The sequence below is a fragment of the Ranitomeya variabilis genome, chromosome 4 (genome assembly GCF_051348905.1).
Source record: "Ranitomeya variabilis isolate aRanVar5 chromosome 4, aRanVar5.hap1, whole genome shotgun sequence".
Lineage (NCBI taxonomy): Eukaryota > Metazoa > Chordata > Amphibia > Anura > Dendrobatidae > Ranitomeya > Ranitomeya variabilis.
The window spans coordinates 273,444,923-273,467,440 of record NC_135235.1 but is presented as its reverse complement, the minus strand read 5'-3'; positions in this window follow the sequence as shown (position 1 = coordinate 273,467,440).

The window sequence follows — 22,518 nt, the reverse complement described above, 5'->3', positions numbered from 1 at the left end:
CTCACCTCACCTTTACAAAAGTTGATAAAACTTTTGTGTCTGTGTAAACAATAACATTAATAATGGTGTCACTTTAAATTATCACATCTTTAAAAAATACGCCATCATACAAAAAAAAAAAAATAACAATTGCCTGATCAGGAAGGAGTTAAGGCAATTTGTTATGTAAAGAACAAAGAAAAAAGCTAAAAGTTTCCAGTATCTGATGTCATAAAGCTTAAGATCTACAGCTTTTGAGAAGAACAAAGGAAAAGAAAACCAAATGTATTCAGAAGTTACTTTCAAAAGAGGAAGATGGGACATTTTACTGATGTGTTTCCAGTATTTCTCAGAACAGCTACATTTCTTTTACAAGCCCTTGAAGTCTCCTTTAGGCGCATTATTCTGCATTTTTTATTCTGTTAAGATCCATATTTGCAAGAGACGACAAACCTGAGCCAGTAACTATTATTCCAAGTCATGGAGTAGAATTAATCAGTGTCCGACAATGTAGATTTGGGTTTGATTTTCTTAGTTTTCGCACGTTACTGTAAGGCGCGGAGAAGCTGTGCAGAAAAGACGTATACAATGTAATTTATACATAGCATTTATTTAGAATGAAATGTATTTCTAGAGGTTTTCTGAGATTAGATCACGGCTTTCCAACAGATACCAGTTTCTCTGCTAGGACCAATATCTACCTACATCCAAAGCCGTGAGGAACAAAGAGGTGGCCTCGTATCTCCACTCCATTCATTAATTTATATGGGCGCATCCAAAATGATTGAGGGAGCTTGATTTGTACTTTTTGGACCTCCCATAGAAATTAGTAGAAAGCCAGTTATCAGTCAGACTATTAAGCCATATCCTAGTGCTATGCCTACAATGTCCAAAATAGGACAACACCTTTACACCTAGATAACTATCGAATCAACTTCATATCCAGGTGTCCGAAAGAGAAGAACTTTTCTTTTCTTTTTGTACTTTGTAAGTTAACTACTCCTTCTTCTTTCTGAACTTAGAAAAGTTGCCTCATTTCATCAGAACAGTCACTGTCCAAGCACCCCAACATCATTGATGAGGGTCCCCTGTTCAGGAACTCCTCTTTAATACTATACTGCACTTGCTGCCATCGGCATCCTTTCCTACAAAATAAAGCTGTTTTCCTGGGGTGTTTTACCTTGCCTCAGCCCAGAGAGGTTGCCTGGGATGAGGAAACCCTATCTCAAGAGAATCTGTCACATTTTTATGCAGCCATATCTGAGAATAGTATAAAGTATGGACAAAAACCCTATTTGCAGCACAGGGTCACCGACCAGGTATCTTGATGTAGGTTTGATAAAATTCACCTGCTGCAGATCTGCTAGCCCTTTCATGGATGAGTGTTGTGAACTCTATTTTTGGGCTCCCTCTAGTGGTCACAAGCGGTACTGTGTAGTGTTGTCTTTCTGCAGGTTGGCAGCATCAGCTGGTTCATTATCCTTGGCTGGTTTCCTATTTAGCTCACCTGGATACTCAGTTCCTTGCTTGCTATCAATGTATTCAGTGCTCTTCAGATTCCTTGTGACTACCTTGCTCCCAGTCTCTCCAAGACAAGCTAAGTTTTTGTTTGTTCATTTTTTGATTATCAGCATCCATCATGTTTCTTGTCCAGCTTGCTAAAATGTGATTTCCTCGCTTGCTGGTTGCTCTAGGGGACTGAGTTTCTCCCCCCACACCGTTAGTTGGTGCGGGGGTTCTGGAAATCTCAGTGTGGATATTTTGTAAGGGTTTTTTACTGACCGCACAGACCCCTTTTCTATTTTCTGCTATCTAGCATTAGTGGGCCTCATTTGCTGAATCTGCTTTCACCCCTGTGTATGTGCCTTCCTCTTAACTCACCGTTATTATTTGTTGGGGGCTTCTATATCTTTGGGGATTATTTCTCTGGAGGCAAGTGAGGTCTTTCTCTCTCTCTAGGGGTAGTTAGTTCCTTAGGCTGGCTCGAGACATCTAGGATTTTAGGCACGTTCACCGGCTACTTCTAGTGTGTTTGGATAGGTTCAGATTTGCGGTCAGTCCAGTTTGCCACCTCCCTAGAGGTGTATGTCCTATGTTTAGGTCAAGAGGTGTAGGTCCTATGTTTGTTACTTAGCTGGAGTAATTTGTGATCCTCAACCACTAAGGATCATAACAGTATAGCAGGCCAAAAAGTGTTTAATGCATCGCAGAAGTGGGATAAAAAGAAGACCTGAGTACATTTTTTTTTTTTTTCCTCCCGCTTATCCTTTGCTGCAGTCTGTTTAGCTTCTTTCATCCCCTTGAACTCTGGGTGGTTTTGAGCTCAGCTGCAGACATGGATGTTCAGACTCTGACTTCTAGTGTGGATCATCTTACTGCACGGGTGCAAAGTATTCAGGATTTTGTTATTCATAGCCCTATGTCAGAACCAAAGATACCCATTCCTGAGTTGTTTTCTGGAGATAGATCTAGGTTTCTAAATTTTAAGAATAATTGTAAGTTATTTCTATCTCTGAGACCTCGTTCCTCTGGTGATTCCGCTCAGCAAGTTAAAATTGTTATCTCCTTGTTGCGTGGCGACCCTCAAGATTGGGCTTTCTCTCTGGCGCCAAGAGATCCTGCATTGCTTAATGTAGATGCATTTTTTCTGGCTCTTGGACTGCTTTATGAGGAGCCTAATCTTGAGAATCAGGCAGAAAAAGCGTTGCTGGCTATCTCTCAAGGTCAGGATGAAGCAGAGGTGTATTGTCAAAAATTTCGGAAATGGTCGGTGCTTACTCAATGGAATGAGTGTGCCCTGGCTGCAAATTTCAGAGAAGGTCTTTCTGAGGCCGTTAAGAATGTTATGGTGGGGTTTCCCACCCCTACAAGTCTGAGTGATTCTATGGCTTTAGCCATTCAGGTTGATCGGCGTTTGCGGGAGCGCAAATCTGCTCATCCTTTGGCGGTATTTTCTGAACAGAGACCTGAGTCTATGCAATGTGACCGAACTCTGACAAGAATTGAGCGACAAAGTCATAGACGTCAAAATGGGTTGTGCTTTTACTGTGGTAATTCTACTCATGTTATCTCAGCATGCTCTAAACGCTTAAAAAAATTTGCTAAACCTGTCACCATTGGTACTATACAGCCTAAATTTATTTTGTCTGTTACTTTGATTTGTTCTTTATCGTCCTACTCGGTTATGGCTTTTGTGGATTCGGGTGCTGCCCTGAATCTGATGGATTTGTCGTTTGCCAGGCGCTGTGGTTTTGTCCTGGAGCCTTTGGAATTTCCTATTCCTCTGAGGGGAATTGATGCTACGCCATTGGCTGAGAATAAGCCTCAGTATTGGACACAAATGACCATGTGCATGACTCCCGTACATCAGGAGGTGATTCGCTTTCTTGTTTTGTATAATTTGCATGATGTTGTCATTTTGGGTCTGCCATGGCTGCAGGCTCATAATCCAGTTTTAGATTGGAAAGCTATGTCTGTGTCAAGTTGGGGTTGTCAGGGAATTCATGGCGATACTCCGTTGGTGTCTATTGCTTCTTCCACTCCTTCTGAGGTCCCTGAGTTTTTGTCTGACTACCAGGATGTATTTGATGAGCCCAGGTCCAGTGCCCTGCCCCCTCATAGGGATTGTGACTGTGCTATAAATTTAATTCCTGGTAGTAAATTTCCTAAGGGACGACTTTTTAATTTGTCTATACCAGAGCATGCCGCGATGCGGAGTTATATAAAGGAGTCTTTGGAGAAGGGACATATTCGCCCATCCTCTTCCCCTCTTGGTGCAGGATTTTTTTTTGTGGCCAAGAAGGACGGTTCTTTGAGACCTTGTATAGATTATCGTCTTCTGAATAAAATCACAGTCAAATTTCAGTATCCTTTGCCACTATTGTCTGATTTGTTTGCTCGGATTAAGGGTGCCAGTTGGTTCACCAAGATAGATCTCCGTGGTGCGTATAACCTTGTGCGCATTAAGCAGGGAGATGAATGGAAAACAGCATTTAATACGCCCGAAGGCCATTTTGAGTACTTGGTGATGCCTTTTGGACTTTCTAATGCTCCTTCTGTGTTTCAGTCCTTCATGCATGACATCTTCCGAGAATATCTGGATAAATTTATGATTGTTTATCTGGATGACATTTTGGTCTTTTCTGATGATTGGGAGTCCCATGTGAAGCAGGTCAGGATGGTGTTTCAGGTCTTGCGTGCTAATGCTTTATTTGTGAAGGGCTCAAAATGTCTCTTCGGAGTACAGAAGGTCTCCTTTTTGGGTTTTTATTTTTCTCCTTCTACTGTGGAGATGGACCCAGTCAAGGTCCAGGCTATTCATGACTGGACTCAGCCCACGTCTGTTAAGAGTCTTCAGAAGTTTTTGGGTTTTGCTAATTTTTACCGTCGTTTCATCGCTAATTTTTCTAGCGTGGTTAAACCTTTGACGGATTTGACCAAGAAGGATTCTGATGTGACTAATTGGTCTCCTGCGGCCGTGGAGGCCTTTCGGGAGCTGAAGCACCGGTTTTCTTCAGCTCCAGTCTTATGTCAGCCAGATGTCTCTCTCCCCTTCCAGGTCGAGGTTGATGCTTCTGAGATTGGAGCAGGGGCTGTTTTGTCGCAGAGAAGCTCTGATGGCTCTGTGATGAAGCCATGTGCTTTCTTTTCAAGAAAGTTTTCGCCTGCCGAGCGGAATTATGATGTTGGTAATCGGGAGTTGTTGGCTATGAAGTGGGCATTTGAGGAGTGGCGACATTGGCTCGAAGGAGCTAAACATCGTGTGGTGGTCTTGACTGATCACAAAAATCTGATTTATCTTGAATCTGCCAAGCGCCTGAATCCTAGACAGGCTCGTTGGTCGTTGTTTTTCTCCCGTTTCAACTTCGTGGTCTCATACCTGCCTGGTTCGAAGAACGTGAAAGCTGATGCACTGTCTAGGAGTTTTGTGCCTGACTCTCCAGGAGTTTCTGAGCCGGCTGGTATTCTCAGAGAGGGAGTGATTTTGTCTGCCATTTCCCCAGATTTGCGACGAGTGCTGCAGAAATTTCAGGTGGATAGACCTGACCGTTGTCCACCAGAGAGACTGTTTGTCCCGGATAGATGGACCAGCAGAGTTATTTCCGAGGTCCATTCTTCGGTGTTGGCGGGTCATCCTGGGATTTTTGGTACCAGAGATTTGGTGGCTAGGTCCTTCTGGTGGCCTTCCTTGTCGCGGGATGTGCGTTCCTTTGTGCAGTCTTGTGGGATTTGTGCTCGGGCTAAGCCTTGCTGTTCTCGTGCCAGCGGTTTGCTTTTGCCTTTGCCTGTTCTGAAGAGGCCTTGGACGCACATTTCCATGGATTTTATTTCGGATCTTCCAGTATCTCAGAAAATGTCTGTCATCTGGGTGGTGTGTGATCGTTTTTCCAAGATGGTCCATTTGGTGCCCTTGCCTAAGTTGCCTTCTTCCTCCGATTTGGTTCCTCTATTTTTTCAGAATGTGGTTCGCTTGCACGGCATTCCTGAAAATATTGTGTCTGATAGAGGATCCCAGTTTGTGTCCAGGTTTTGGCGGACTTTTTGTGCTAAGATGGGCATTGATTTGTCTTTTTCATCGGCCTTCCATCCTCAGACTAATGGCCAAACCGAGCAAACTAATCAGACGTTGGAGACTTATTTGAGATGTTTTGCTTCTGCTGATCAGGATGATTGGGTGACTTTTTTGCCATTGGCCGAGTTTGCCCTTAATAATCGGGCTAGTTCTGCTACTTTGGTTTCACCTTTTTTCTGCAATTCTGGTTTCCATCCTCGTTTTTCCTCGGGTCAGGTTGATCCTTCTGACTGTCCTGGGGTGGATTCTGTGGTGGATAGGTTGCAGCAGATTTGGAACCATGTGGTGGACAATTTGAGGTTGTCACAGGAGAAGGCTCAGCGCTTTGCCAACCGCCACCGCGGTGTGGGTCCCCGACTTCGTGTTGGGGATTTGGTGTGGCTGTCTTCTCGGTATGTTCCTATGAAGGTCTCCTCTCCTAAATTCAAGCCTCGCTTCATCGGTCCTTATAAGATCTAGCAAATCCTTAACCCGGTGTCTTTTCGTTTGGATCTCCCAGCATTGTTTGCCATTCATAATGTGTTCCATAGGTCTTTGTTGCGGAGGTATGTGGTACCTGTGGTTCCTTCTGTTGAGCCTCCTGCTCCAGGGCTGGTCGAGGGCGAATTGGAGTACGTGGTGGAGAAGATTTTGGATTCTCGTATCTCTAGACGGAGGCTTCAGTATTTGGTTAAGTGGAAGGGCTATGGTCAGGAAGATAATTCCTGGGTTGTCGCCTCTGATGTTCATGCGGCCGATTTGGTTCGTGCCTTCCACGCGGCTCATCCTGATCGCCCTGGGGGTCTTGATGAGGGTTCGGTGACCCCTCCTCAAGGGGGGGTACTGTTGTGAACTCTATTTTTGGGCTCCCTCTAGTGGTCACAAGCGGTACTGTGTAGTGTTGTCTTTCTGCAGGTTGGCAGCATCAGCTGGTTCGTTATCCTTGGCTGGTTTCCTATTTAGCTCACCTGGATACTCAGTTCCTTGCCTGCTATCAATGTATTCAGTGCTCTTCAGATTCCTTGTGACTACCTTGCTCCCAGTCTCTCCAAGACAAGCTAAGTTTTTGTTTGTTCATTTTTTGATTATCAGCATTCATCATGTTTCTTGTCCAGCTTGCTAAAATGTGATTTCCTCGCTTGCTGGTTGCTCTAGGGGACTGAGTTTCTCCCCCCACACCGTTAGTTGGTGCGGGGGTTCTGGAAATCTCAGTGTGGATATTTTGTAAGGGTTTTTTACTGACCGCACAGACCCCTTTTCTATTTTCTGCTATCTAGCATTAGTGGGCCTCATTTGCTGAATCTGCTTTCACCCCTGTGTATGTGCCTTCCTCTTACCTCACCGTTATTATTTGTTGGGGGCTTCTATATCTTTGGGGATTATTTCTCTGGAGGCAAGTGAGGTCTTTCTCTCTCTCTAGGGGTAGTTAGTTCCTTAGGCTGGCTCGAGACGTCTAGGATTTTAGGCACGTTCACCGGCTACTTCTAGTGTGTTTGGATAGGTTCAGATTTGCGGTCAGTCCAGTTTGCCACCTCCCTAGAGCTTGTCCTATGTTTGTTACTTAGCTGGAGTAATTTGTGATCCTCAACCACTAAGGATCATAACAGATGAGCTCTTGCTATGTAGTCCTTGATACACATGAGCTCTGGCTATCCTTGCCCCCAATACTAATTGGCAGCTTTCCATCTGTGCATAGTGTGGACAATTGGTTGCCAAACAATGGTGTGGGCGAGATTATGCAGAACTCATGTCTGAGAGGACTAGCAGAGATGCAGCAGATAAAAATTCTGATATTATCAAAACTACAGCAAGAAGTCCAGTAAAGTGATACACCCCTGGAATCGGGGTCTCTGTACTTATATTATGCTGGTTGATTAAACTGGGTGACAGCTTTGATTTAAAGGGAACCGGTCCTATTATACAAGCAGTCCAATCTTTGCTTAGCACAGTATAGAGAAGAAGTTGAGGTTTATTGTTATGATCTGGTGGCCTAGGAGCAGCATGAGACGTACTCTGGAAAAGGTGGTATCTGTACTGACCGCGGACCCTGAACTTAACACCGCAACTAGAAGTAGCCATGGGATGTACCTACTGATCCTAGACACCTCGACACAGTCGGAGGACTAATTAACCCTATAGAAAGAAATGGGAAAGCTATCTCGCCTCAGAGAAAATTCCCAAAGGATAGGCAGCCCCCCACAAATATTGACTGTGAGAGGAGAGGAAAAAACATACACAGGCAGAAAACAGAATTTAGCAAAGGAGGCCAATCTAGCTAAAATAGGAAAGATAGGACAGAGAACTATGCGGTCAGTATTAAAATACTAGGAAATATCCACCACAGAAAATACAAAAAACTCCACATCTAACTAAAGACATGGAGGGCATATCTGCCTCTCCAGAGACTCCAGCTTGACTGCATAAATCCTTACACAGATTAAGCTGGACAAGAAAAAACATGAAATGCACTGAACAATAAGGCCCACAAAATGGGGGCTGCAAAACAAGCAGGACTTATCTTGATGAAAAGACCAGGAAGCAGGGGAGACCATGAAGAGATGTGAATCCTCCAGAAAACAATGGACAACTGGCACTCACTAAAGGGTGAAGCCAGACTAAATAGCCCAGTCCAGAGTGGACACACCTGATAACTGTTGTGAAGGACAGACAGCAGCGCTACCACTGATAACCACCGGAGGGAGCCCACGAACAGAATTCACAACAGTTTATAGATTATTGGAAAAGATTCAGTTAGGCATGGATTTTATAAAGTAAAATCCCTGGTGTCTGTATGCAAGAGGAGTCCATTGGGCGGTCCTTCTAGCGATTGTGCATGCAAAGATGGATGTCAATCATGAAGTAGGACCGCCCACTAGACTCGTATAATGCAAGCACCAAGGATTTCAATTAAAAAAATGCAAGTTTTACTAATACATTCCCACAAAAATATTTATCAACCTGATCAGCTCATCCTGCTCTAGAGCATCCTGCCTGTAGATCGGCTGCCATTTTCAAAATGACAGGTTCCCTTTAAGGAAATTTCAATCAAAGCACCCATCGGGTCAGTCCAGACATAGTGAAATATTTCTGCCATCTCGATGTAAAGCCATGACGATTCCGCAGTAGAATCCACGTGTAGATTTTTTGCTGTGGATCTAGCACCTGGCTCTTCTTAGAGTTCATCCACTGCATGTACAGAAAAGGGTTAAATATCCTGTAAATTTCTAATAAATTTTTTTCGGCAGAATAACACACTGGGATACGAATCCCGCCATTGTTTTTCCTCAACGTACAAACCTTCATTTACATTTCACAATCCTCTCCACGCATGTTGTACTGTAATTTGCTGCAGATTTGCGGTGCGGAGCCTTCACCATAAATGATCCACATCTGAACCATCTCTTATAATAAGAGTCGTGTCGTCTCCTGCTATGTAATAATGGTGTATAGATCAGTATTCCACCTCACTACTGGAGATCATGCTCTGCATATCAATAAGTTACGGAGGAAGAAAGCACAAAAATAAAATACCTTTTCTTAGTTTATTCTTCTCTGCTGAATATTCGGGAAACCTTTGACTTTCCCATTGTCATGTATCTAGTTTTCCCTGCTGATTAAACAATTAATCTGGTCCTGATTGTGTGCAGTTCTTAACATCTGTTCCTCCTCTCTCTGCCTCATAAGTTAAGACATATTGTGAAGAGGTAATTACTTTTTAAAAAGTGCTTGACAATAATGCCAACTATATGAGACACAGAAGAAACTTTGTATCCTCAAGGACTGTCCTCAGGCAAGTAAGCAAAGATTTAAAGGGGCTGTTCCATGGACCACATTTCTCCACAGGAGAGGGGATAAATGTAAGATCGATGGTGGTCTTATTACTGGGACCCCCATCAATTCCAATAAAGTTCCCATGTCTCCTGTGTAAGTATGCAAATTACCTCTTCAGAGAGGAAGAAGACTAGAACTCTATAGAGCCACCTGTTGGAAGCAGCGATCCTACATGTCACAATCAACCCTTTAACAAGCCTTGCAATATGACTTAGGATAAAAGCCAAACCAGAATCTCATTTTGCAGACACGGTGTTTCGGAGTGTTGCCCCTCATCAGGGCAAAGTATGAGATTTGATTTGGCTAGGTGAGGTCTAAAGGATAATGTTTCTCCTTGTGGAGAGTGACATACTGGTCCTGGCATGCCAAGGTAAGAAGCCTTATTAAGGAACATTGCATGGTGTTATGCCCCCACAGGTTATGATAAAGTATAGTGGACTCACTAGGCCACTGATAGTGCAGTGGCGGCTGTATACTCGATACTCAAAAGATTGGAGAGCAGATCTCATAAACCAAAAGATATTTATTAACAAGGTTAAACAAAAAGGGAAAAGGTGTCAGAGGGAAGGAACCTCTGGATCACGGCACTGTACCACGTAGTGGAGCACCGGGCAAGGTGTAACCCTATACAGGGATTCCCCGTCACAACACCAGGTGCCTTAAATGCCGCGAATCCTGGACCAGAGGACGACCAGAATTGACTGACTAGGAACACTGTGGAATACTTGGCTCTGCTGGTAGAGAGAATCCCGGAAGCTCCATGAAATCCCAGAAAGGCTGATCCCTCCAGTAGCAGTATCTGGAGGGTTCCGTGAGGAGAGGCTAAGTCAGCTTGGAGTGGGAACTGGAGTGACCAGAGGGATCCAGGATAGTAATCGCCAGAAGAGGATTCTGTGAAAATAGAGAAGTCAGTATAGTGCAGAGCACAGCAGAGCAATGCCTGAAGCTGAGGCAACAATCCCAGAGAATGAACACATTGCCCAGGCACCTCCCTTAAGGGGAGGATGCCTTTTAAGCACAGAGCATCACAGCACAGACAGCCCTAATAGAGAACAGTTGCCCTGCTGTTTTAAGTATGTGCAGGAAGTGGGGCGCACTTCCTAAGAGCATTTCCAGGAGGCCTGCCAAGAGGATGCAGGTTCTTAGCAGAGAAAGCAGCCACTGATTGTCTGGAGCCACAGACAGGGAAAGTAGCACAAATGGAGCAGCATGATAGGTGCTGGTCTCCCTGTGCAGCGGAGACCGGACCTGCGGCTGAGGGCATGACACACAGCAAATAATCCTCCTTATCTTGGCATGCCAGGCCGGTATGTCATCGTCCCTGGTAAGTTGCTTAGTTATCTGTATGCATGATCACCCCTCTATACACTTCTACATATTTATAGGAGCGATGTTGTATGACCACCCTACCTAGTGAATGGGGTTAGTGGTTAGATATGCTCAATATTACTCCATTCCCACATGGGACACAGGCCACTATCAGAATCGAAGCCAGTCCTAGCTTTCAAACCCCCAATAGTGCTGCACTTATTACTTATCTCACAGAACCACTTTTATAACTAACTTGCTTTGTAGGAAAAAAGTATTTTGATTTTTGTTTTGTTCCCCTTGATATTTCCTCAATACTCCTTTATTTGGGGGACGGGGAGTAGTTTCTTCGACCTTTGAATGGAAATGTCAGAATATTTTTATATTATGTAAGTGGTGGTACCTTTTGTAGATGCTTTTCTCCCAATGAAAATGACACAATTTTTGTAGAGATCTGATGACCCACGCATGAGAAATCTAAAGTAAAAGCCATATGCAAATCAGGCAGGAAGTGCCATGGAGGCGTGGCCATGTAATAGAAACAGTCCAACAAGTTTACAGAGTTTACTAAAGTATAACCATAGTGAAAGATGGCAGAATAAGCATCGGAATAGTCTGGAAGAACCTTTTGTTTTGCTACTTTTATGTATAAATATCGTTTGTTTGTCTGTTTGTATCCTCCCAGCACAATGTATTGATTACTTACAATTATTATTGATGTATTAATGGACCTGTCACTTAGCTCACTGTGTTTCTATGAGTGCAGCGTAATTTAGTGATGGGGCTGGTGACCTAAGGGAGATAAGTGTTTTATCTCTTACATAGAGAAGGAGAGATCTGTCAATCACATGATGTAGAACAGAAGAAGGCACAGGGGAACAGTGACCCATTAGGCACATCAGCCTTCATTGTACTGAGTGTACATGGTCTACAGTGGAATTAGTGGTTTTCCTAATGCCCCTTTTAGTTATTGCTTTCATTTCCAATGAAATCACACATCTGAAGTATGATTTCTTTGGACAATTTGGACTGTTAATCCTCCTGAAAATTTAACAATGAATTGACAAATGGACATTACCATTCCCCTTGTCAAAATAGATTTCTTTTTATTGGGGATTAGAAATAAGCGGATTAGGTAAAATTCATATTCGCTTTTTCATGCAGAATTTCCCAGGAAACTCTATTCGCAGAGAAGTTATTCTCAGCAAATTTAATGTCCCTTATTATGATCAGGGTTCTCTACAGACTCCAGAGCATAATAAATGTAAAAACTAAAAAAAATCCTTATATTCATCTCACCACTCAACTCTGCCGCCCTCCGCTCCTCACCCTTATCTGTACGGTCCTGGTTGCATTTTCTAATCACCACTTCAAATGTTAAATCCTTTTCTGCGCAAGTGCACGTATGTTCTAAACGCCATGGCATGTGTATCAGAGCTGGAAGTCTGTTGTGAATTCTGCTCTTGGGCTCCCTCCGGTGGTTATAAGTGGTAGCGCTGCTGTCTTTGGATCGCTGCATTCATCAGGTGTGTCCACTTATTGCAATTTTGACTGGGCTATTTAGTCTTGCTTGACCCTTTAGTCAGTGCCAGTTGTCCATTGTTCCTGGAGGATTCACATCCCTGCCTGGTCTCTCCTGCTTTGCTGTTCTTTTCAACAAAGATAAGTTCTGGCTTTGATTTTTGCAGTCCACTTGCTGTGGGCCTTATTGTTCAGTTTTTTTCCATGTTTTGTCTTGTCCAGCTTGGTCTGTATAAGGATTTGTTTAGCCAAGCTGGTATCTCTGGAGATGCAGATATACCCTCCATATCTTTAGTTAGATGTGGAGATTTTGTATTTTCTGTGGTGGATATTTTCTAGTGTTTTAATACTGACCGCATAGTACTCTGTCCTATCCTTTCTATTTAGCTAGAGTGGCCTCCTTTGCTAAATCCTGATTTCAGTCTGCGTATGTTATTTCCCTCTCCTCTCACAGTCAATATTTGTGGGGGGCTGTCTATCCTTTGGGGATTTTCTCTGAGGCAAGATAGTTTTCCCTTTTCTATCTCTAGGGGTATTTAGTCCTCCGGCTGTGTCAAGATGTCTAGGGAGTGTTAGGTACATTCCACGGCTACTTCTAGTTGCGGTGTTAAGTTCAGGGTCTGTGGTCAGTACAGGTTCCACCTTCTCCAGAGTACATCTCATGCTGCTCCTAGGCCACCAGATCATAACAGTACAACTGGCCAACAATGAGTTAATCGCATCTCAGAAGAAGGGAAGGAAAGTGCTGAGCCATTTTTTTTTCTGTAGTCTGTTGTGTCTTTTCTTCCCTCTTTACCTCTGGGTGGCTCAGGAGTTTGGCGCTGGCATGGATGTTCAGGGATTGGCTTCTCATGTGGATCAACTTGCTGCTAGAGTACAGGATATTTCCGATTATATCGTTCAGACTCCGGTTTTAGAGCCTAGAATTCCAACTCCTGATTTGTTTTTTGGGGACAGGTCCAAATTTTTGAGCTTTAAAAATAACTGTAAACTGTTTTTTGCTCTGAAACCAAGTTCCTCTGGTGATCCCACCCAGCAGGTTAAAATAGTCATCTCTCTGCTGCGTGGCGATCCTCAGGATTGGGCATTTTCCCTGGAATCTGGGAATCCTGCTTTGCTTAATGTAGACTGTTATGACCCCAATGGCAGAGGGTCTCAGGAATAAATACCAAGTCTGCAAACACAAAAAAAACAGCTCATAGGGCAGTGGTAACTGGGCTGACCATATATCTAATCCTAGCACCACAAATAGAAGTAGCCGGGGAACGTGCCTACGTTGGTTCTAGACGTCTCGCGCCAGCCGGAGAACTAACTAACCCTAGAAGGGAAAAGAAAGACCTTTCTTGCCTCCAGAGAAAAAACCCCAAAAGTTGGATACAAGCCCCCAACAAATAATAACGGTAAGGTAAGAGGAAAAGACAAACATAAGAATGAGCTACGTATTTAGCAAAGAGAGGCCCACTAGCTAATAGCAGAATATAGTAAGATGACTTATATGGTCAGCAAAAACACTATTAAAATATCCACGCTGGATATTCAAGAACCCCCGAACCGTCTAACGGCCGGGGGGAAAACACCAGCCCCCTAGAGCTTCCAGCAAGGTCAGAAATCACATTTAGTACAAGCTGGACAAAAAATAAGAACAATACAAATAACCAAAAAACAAAGAAGCAGGACTTAGCTTAATTTTGCAAGAGCCAGGACCAGCAGACAGGAGCAACAGAAGGATCTGTGTTGTGGATTCTGTTTGCGGGCTCCCTCTGGTGGTTACTGCTGGTACTGGGTGACTTTGGTGGGTTGCGGCCTTTGGTTTCCATCTGTCCATCAGAGGCTGGGTGTTTCCTATTTTACCTGGCCTTTCTATCATTTCCCTTGCCGGCTATCAATGTGTTCAGATGTGCTCTGTTTGGTTCCTGCCTACCTGCTCCCAGATCTTTCAGGATAAGCTAAGTGCTGATTTTCAGTTGTTTGGTTTTTTGTCCAGCTTGCTTAGAATGTCTCTTTGTTAGCTGGTTGCTCTAGTGGACTGAGGTTCTCCCCATGTGCCATGAGTTGGCACATGGGTTCTTGTAATCTCAGGATGGTTTTTTTGATTAGGGTTTTTTGCTGACCGCTCAGTCCCCTTTTGTGTCATTCTGCTTTCTAGTTTTCAGCGGGCCTCTATTTGCTAAAACTATATACATCATCTCTATGTGTGTGCCTTCCTCTCATTTCACCGTCAATACATGTGGGGGGCAACTATACCTTTGGGGTTAATTCCTCTGGAGGCAAGTGAGGTCTTTGTTTTCTCTGCAGTACTAGTTAGCTCTTAGGCTGGTGCGTGGCGTCTAGAACCAACGTAGGCACGCTCCCTGGCTATCTCTAGTTGCGTTTGTCAGGCGTAGGGCAGCGGTCAGCCCAGGTTCCATCACCCTAGAGCTCGTCCGATATTTATTATTACTTTGCTTATCCTGTGCTATCCCTAGCCATTGGGGATTCATGACAGTATAGCCGGCCCACAAAGTGTTAATTGTTTGGGCTGAAGCAGGAGAAAAAGAAGTGTTCAAGGAAAATTTTATTTTTTTTTTTCCTTCAGAGTTTTGCTGCCTAGCCCTTAATTGCTGTCTAGCTGCTTCTTACCTCCTCTTAACCCTTGAATGGCTCTGATCTTAGCTGTTTATCATGGATGTCCAGAGTTTGGCTTCCAGCCTGAGTAATCTCGCGGCAAAGGTTCAAAACATACAGGATTTCGTTGTTCACACTCCCATGTCTGAACCTAGAATTCCTATTCCAGAGTTTTTTTCTGGAGATAGATCTACCTTCCTGAATTTCAGGAACAATTGTAAATTGTTTCTCTCTTTGAAATCTCGCTCCTCTGGAGACCCTGCTCAACAGGTCAAGATTGTTATATCGTTCCTACGGGGCGACCCTCAGAATTGGGCATTTGCATTGGCACCAGGGGATCCTGCATTGCTCAGTGTGGATGCGTTTTTTCTGGCATTGGGATTGCTCTATGAGGAACCTAACCTAGAGATTCAGGCTGAAAAGGCTTTATTAGCCCTCTCTCAGGGGCATGATGAAGCGGAAATATATTGTCAGAAATTTCGGAAATGGTCGGTGCTTACTCAGTGGAATGAGTGCGCCCTGGCTGCAAACTTCAGAAATGGTCTTTCTGAGGCCATTAAGGATATTATGGTGGGGTTCCCTGCGCCTACAGGTCTGAATGAGTCTATGGCTATGGCCATTCAGATTGATCGGCGTTTACGGGAGCGCAAACCCGTGCACCAGTTGGCGGTGTCTTCTGAACAGGCACCTGAGACTATGCAATGTGATAGAATTCAGTCCAGAAGTGAACGGCAAAATTATAGGCGGAAAAATGGATTGTGTTTTTATTGTGGTGATTCAGCTCATGTTATATCAGCATGCTCTAAACGCACAAAAAGGGTTGATAAATCTTTTGCCATTGATACTCTGCAGTCTAAGTTCATTTTGTCTGTGACTCTGATTTTTTCTCTATCTTCCATTTCCGTTGATGCCTATGTGGATTCAGGCGCTGCCCTGAGTCTTATGGATTGGTCATTTGCTAAACGCTGCGGTTTTAGTCTAGAGCCTCTGGAAGTTCCTATTCCTCTGAAGGGAATTGATTCTACACCATTGGCTATGAATAAACCGCAGTATTGGACACAAGTGACCATGCGCATGACTCCCGTTCATCAGGAGGTGATTCGCTTCCTTGTACTGTATAATTTACATGATGTACTAGTGCTTGGTCTGCCATGGTTACAAACTCATAATCCTGTCCTGGACTGGAAAACAATGTCTGTGCTAAGTTGGGGATGTCAGGGGGTTCATAATGATGCACCTCCGATTTCTATCGCTTCATCCACTCCTTCAGAGATCCCTGCGTTTTTGTCGGATTATAGAGATGTTTTTGAGGAGCCTAAGCTCAATTCGCTCCCTCCTCATAGAGAGTGTGACTGTGCTATAGAATTGATTCCTGGCAGTAAGTTCCCTAAGGGTCGTTTATTTAATCTGTCACTGCCAGAGCATACTGCTATGCGGAATTATATTAAGGAGTCCTTGGAAAAGGGACATATTCGTCCATCTTCGTCCCCTCTGGGAGCAGGTTTTTTTTTCGTGGCAAAAAAAGATGGTTCCCTGAGGCCTTGTATAGATTATCGCCTTCTGAATAAGATTACAGTCAAATACCAGTATCCATTGCCATTATTTACTGATTTGTTTGCTCGCATTAAGGGGGCTAGGTGGTTCACTAAAATAGATCTTCGTGGTGCGTATAATCTGGTGCGGATAAAACAGGGTGATGAGTGGAAAACCGCATTTAATACGCCTGAGGGCCATTTTGAGTATTTGGTAATGCCTTTTGGACTCTCCAATGCTCCGTCAGTCTTTCAGTCCTTTATGCACAATATTTTCCGTGAATATATGGATAAGTTTATGATTGTGTATTTGGATGATATATTGGTGTTTTCTAATGACTGGGAGTCTCATGTTCTACAGGTCAGGAAGGTGTTTCAGGTTTTGCGGGCCAATTCTCTGTTTGTGAAGGGCTCAAAGTGTCTCTTCGGAGTCCAGAAGATTTCTTTTTTGGGGTACATTTTTTCTCCTTCTACTATTGAGATGGATCCCGTTAAGGTTCAGGCTATTTGTGACTGGACACAACCTACATCTGTTAAGAGCCTTCAGAAGTTCTTGGGGTTTGCTAATTTTTATCGTCGGTTCATTGCTAATTTTTCCAGTATTGTTAAACCTTTGACTGATTTGACTAAAAAGGGTGCTGATGTTGCTGATTGGTCTCCTGCGGCCGTGGAGGCCTTTCGGGAACTTAAGCGCCGGTTTTCTTCTGCTCCTGTGTTGTGTCAACCAGATGTTTCACTTCCTTTTCAGGTGGAGGTTGATGCTTCCGAGATTGGAGCGGGGGCGGTTTTGTCACAGAGAAGTTCTAATGGCTCGGTGATGAAGCCATGTGCTTTCTTCTCTAGAAAATTCTCGCCCGCCGAGCGCAATTATGATGTGGGTAATCGGGAGCTTTTGGCCATGAAGTGGGCATTTGAGGAGTGGCGTCATTGGCTTGAGGGTGCTAAACATCGCGTGGTGGTCTTGACTGATCACAAGAATCTCATTTACCTTGAGTCTGCCAGGCGTTTGAATCCTAGACAGGCTCGTTGGTCGTTATTTTTTTCTCGTTTCAATTTCGTGGTTTCATACCTGCCAGGTTCAAAGAATGTGAAGGCAGATGCTCTTTCCAGGAGTTTTGTGCCTGACTCTCCTGGAGACACTGGGCCTGCTGGTATCCTTAGGGATGGGGTAATATTGTCCGCTGTATCCCCAGACTTGCGACGCGCATTGTAGGAGTTTCAGGTGGATAAACCGGATCGATGTCCACCGGAAAGACTGTTTGTTCCGGATGATTGGACCAGTAGAGTCATCTCCGAGGTCCATTCTTCTGTGTTGGCTGGTCATCCTGGAATATTTGGTACAAGAGACTTGGTGGCCAGGTCTTTTTGGTGGCCTTCCTTGTCTAGGGATGTGCGTACCTCTGTGCAGTCTTGTTAAGTGTGTGCTCGAGCTAAGCCTTGCTGTTCACGGGCTAGTGGGTTGTTGTTATCCTTGCCCATCCCGAAGAGGCCTTGGACGCACATTTCCATGGATTTTATTTCTGATCTCCCGGTTTCACAGAAAATGTCCGTTATCTGGGTTGTGTGTGACCGCTTTTCTAAGATGGTTCATTTGGTGCCCTTGCCTAAGTTGCCCTCCTCCTCTGAGTTGGTTCCTTTGTTTTTTCAGAACGTGGTTCGTTTGCATGGGATTCCGGAGAATATCGTTTCTGACAGGGGATCCCAGTTTGTGTCTAGATTTTGGCGGACGTTTTGTGCCAAGATGGGCATTGATTTGTCTTTCTCGTCTGCATTCCATCCTCAGACGAATGGCCAGACGGAGCGAACTAATCAGACCTTGGAAACTTATTTGAGGTGTTTTGTTTCTGCTGATCAGGATGACTGGGTTGCTTTTTTGCCACTGGCCGAATTTGCTCTTAATAATCGGGCTAGTTCGGCCACGTTGGTCTCTCCTTTTTTTTGTAATTCGGGGTTTCATCCTCGTTTTTCCTCTGGTCAGGTGGAGTCTTCGGATTGTCCAGGAGTGGACGTGGTGGTGGACAGGCTACATCACATTTGGAATCAGGTGGTGGACAATTTGAAGTTATCTCAGGAGAAGACTCAGCAGTTTGCTAATCGCCGTCGCCGCGTGGGTCCCCGACTTCTTGTTGGGGACTTGGTGTGGTTGTCTTCTCGTTTTGTCCCTATGAAGGTCTCTTCTCCTAAGTTCAAGCCTCGGTTCATCGGTCCTTATAGGATCTCGGAGATTCTTAACCCTGTATCTTTCCGTTTGAATCTCCCAGCATCGTTCGCTATTCATAATGTGTTCCATCGGTCGTTGTTGCGGAGGTATGAGGTGCCTGTTGTTCCTTCGGTCGAGCCTCCTGCTCCGGTGCTGGTGGAGGGAGAATTGGAGTATGTTGTTGAAAAGATCTTGGATTCTCGTGTTTCCAGACGCAAACTCCAGTATTTGGTTAAGTGGAAGGGTTATGGTCAGGAGGACAATTCCTGGGTGGTCGCCTCCGATGTTCATGCGACTGATTTGGTCCGCGCCTTCCATAGAGCTCACCCTGATCGCCCTGGAGGTTCTCGTGAGGGTTCGGTGACCCCTCCTCAAGGGGGGGGGTACTGTTGTGGATTCTGTTTGCGGGCTCCCTCTGGTGGTTACTGCTGGTACTGGGTGACTTTGGTGGGTTGCGGCCTTTGGTTTCCATCTGTCCATCAGAGGCTGGGTGTTTCCTATTTTACCTGGCCTTTCTGTCATTTCCCTTGCCGGCTATCAATGTGTTCAGATGTGCTCTGTTTGGTTCCTGCCTACCTGCTCCCAGATCTTTCAGGATAAGCTAAGTGCTGATTTTCAGTTGTTTGGTTTTTTGTCCAGCTTGCTTAGAATGTCTCTTTGTTAGCTGGTTGCTCTAGTGGACTGAGGTTCTCCCCATGTGCCATGAGTTGGCACATGGGTTCTTGTAATCTCAGGATGGTTTTTTTGATTAGGGTTTTTTGCTGACCGCTCAGTCCCCTTTTGTGTCATTCTGCTTTCTAGTTTTCAGCGGGCCTCTATTTGCTAAAACTATATACATCATCTCTATGTGTGTGCCTTCCTCTCATTTCACCGTCAATACATGTGGGGGGCAACTATACCTTTGGGGTTAATTCCTCTGGAGGCAAGTGAGGTCTTTGTTTTCTCTGCAGTACTAGTTAGCTCTTAGGCTGGTGCGTGGCGTCTAGAACCAACGTAGGCACGCTCCCTGGCTATCTCTAGTTGCGTTTGTCAGGCGTAGGGCAGCGGTCAGCCCAGGTTCCATCACCCTAGAGCTCGTCCGATATTTATTATTACTTTGCTTATCCTGTGCTATCCCTAGCCATTGGGGATTCATGACAGATCTGATTACAACGATGCCAGGCACTGGACTAAGGATCCAGGAAGTTAATATAGCGACACCCCTGGACTAACGACCCAGGTGAGTGCCAAACAGAAAAAAGACAATCCCAGAGTCATACCACTAGTGACCACAAGAGAGAGCCAAAAAGTCTAATTCACAACAGTAGACACCTTTTTTCAAGCGCTAGGGTTATTGTATGATGAACCTAATTCAGTGGATCATGCTGAGAAGACCTTGTTGGCCCTGTGTCAGGGTCAAGAAGCGGCAGAATCGTATTGCCAGAAATTTAGAAAATGGTCTGTGCTGACTAAATGGAATGAGGATGCCTTGGCGGCATTTTTCAGAAAGGGTCTTTCTGAATCCGTTAAAGATGTTATGGTGGGGTTCCCCACGCCTGCTGGTTGATGAATGGAAAACTGCGTTTAATACGCCCGAAGGCCATTTTGAATACCTTGTGATGCCATTCGGACTCTTTCATGCTCCATCTGTGTTTCAGTCCTTCATGCATGATATATTTCGGAATTATCTTGATAAATTCATGATTGTATATTTGGATGATATTTAGATTTTTTCAGATGATTGGGAGTCTCATGTGAAACAAGTCAGGATGGTATTTCAGATCCTTCGTGATAATGCCTTGTTTGTGAAGGGGTCCAAGTGCCTCTTTGGAGTACAGAAGGTTTCTTTTTTGGGCTTCATTTTTTCTCCCTCATCTATAGAAATGGATCCGGTTAAGGTTCAGGCCATTCATGATTGGATCCAGCCCACATCTGTGAAGAGCCTTCAGAAATTTTTGGGCTTTGCTAATTTTTATCGTCGTTTCATTGCCAACTTCTCCAGTGTGGTTAAACCCCTGACCGATTTGACGAAGAAAGGCGCTGATGTAACAAATTGGTCTTCTGCGGCTGTTTCTGCCTTTCAGGAGCTTAAACGCCGATTTACTTCTGCCCCTGTGTTGCGTCAGCCGGATGTTTCTCTTCCTTTTCAGGTGGAGGTTGACGCTTCTGAGATTGGGGCAGGGGCCGTTTTGTCTCAGAGGAATTCTGATGGTTCCTTGATGAAACCGTGTGCCTTCTTTTCTCGAAAGTTTTCACCTGCGGAACGCAATTATGATGTCGGCAATCGTGAGTTGTTGGCTATGAAGTGGGCATTTGAGAAGTGGCGACATTGGCTTGAGGGGGCCAAGCACCGTATTGTGGTCTTGACCGATCATAAGAATCTGATTTACCTCGAGTTTGCCAAATGGCTGAATCCTAGACAGGCCCGATGGTCCCTGTTTTTCTCCCGTTTTGATTTTGTGGTCTCGTATCTTCCGGGTTCTAAGAATGTTAAGGCTGATGCCCTCTCTAAGAGCTTTTTGCCTGATTCCCCTGGGGTCCTTGAGCCGGTCGGCATTCTGAAGGAAGGGGTGATTCTTTCTGCCATCTCCCCTGATTTACGACGGGTTCTTCAGGAATTTCAGGCTGATAAACCTGACCGCTGTCCAGTGGGGAAACTGTTTGTTCCTGACAGATGGACTAGTAAAGTGATTTCTGAGGTTCATTGTTCTGTGTTGGCTGGCCATCCTGGGATATTTGGTACCAGAGATTTGGTTGGTAGGTCCTTTTGGTGGCCTTCCTTGTCACGGGATGTGCGTTCTTTTGTGCAGTCCTGTGGGACTTGTGCGCGGGCCAAGCCTTGCTGTTCCCGCGCTAGTGGGTTGCTTTTGCCTTTGCCGGTCCCTGAGAGGCCTTGGACGCATATTTCTATGGATTTTATTTCAGATCTTCCGGTTTCCCAGAGGATGTCGGTTATCTGGGTGATTTGTGACTGGTTTTCTAAGATTGTTCATTTGGTACCTTTGCCTAAATTGCCTTCCTCTTCTGATTTGGTTCCGTTGTTTTTCCAGCATGTGGTTCATTTGCATGGCATTCCGGAGAATATTGTGTCCGATAGAGGTTCCCAGTTTGTTTCTAGGTTTTGGCAGGCCTTTTGTGCTAGGCTGGGCATTGATTTGTCTTTTTCTTCCGCATTTCATCCTCAGACAAATGGCCAAACCGAGCGAACTAACCAGACTTTGGAAACTTATTTGAGATGCTTTGTGTCTGCTGATCAGGATGATTGGGTGGCTTTCTTGCCATTGGCCGAGTTTGCCCTTAATAATTGGGCTAGTTCTGCTACCTTGGTTTCACCCTTCTTTTGTAATTCTGGTTTTCATCCTCGTTTTTCTTCAGGGCAGGTTGAGCCTTCTGATTGTCCTGGGGTGGACTCTGTGGTTGACAGGTTGCAGCAAATTTGGGCTCATGTTGTGGACAATTTGGTGTTGTCTCAGGAGGAGGCTCAGCGTTTTGCTAACCATCGTCGGTGTGTTGGTTCCCGGCTTCGGGTTGGGGATTTGGTCTGGTTGTCTTCCCGTCATGTTCCTATGAAGGTTTCTTCCCCTAAGTTCAAGCCTCGGTTTATCGGTTTATTGGTCCTCATAGGATTTCTGAGATTATCAATCCTGTGTCTTTTCATTTGGCCCTTCCAGCATCTTTTTCCATCCATAATGTTTTTCATAGATCTTTGTTGCGGAAATATGTGGTGCCCGTTGTTCCCTCTGTTGATCCTCCTGCCCCATTGTTGATTGATGGGGAGTTGGAGTATGTGGTTGAGAAGATTTTGGATTCTCGTATTTCGAGGCGGAAGCTTCAGTATCTTGTCAAATGGAAGGGTTATGGCCAGGAGGATAATTCTTGGGTTGTTGCCTCCGATGTTCATGCTGACGATTTGGTTCGTGCCTTTCATTTCGCTCATCCTGATCGGCCTGGGGGCTCTGGTGAGGGTTTGGTGACCCCTCCTCAAGGCGGGGGTACTGCTGTGAATTCTGCTC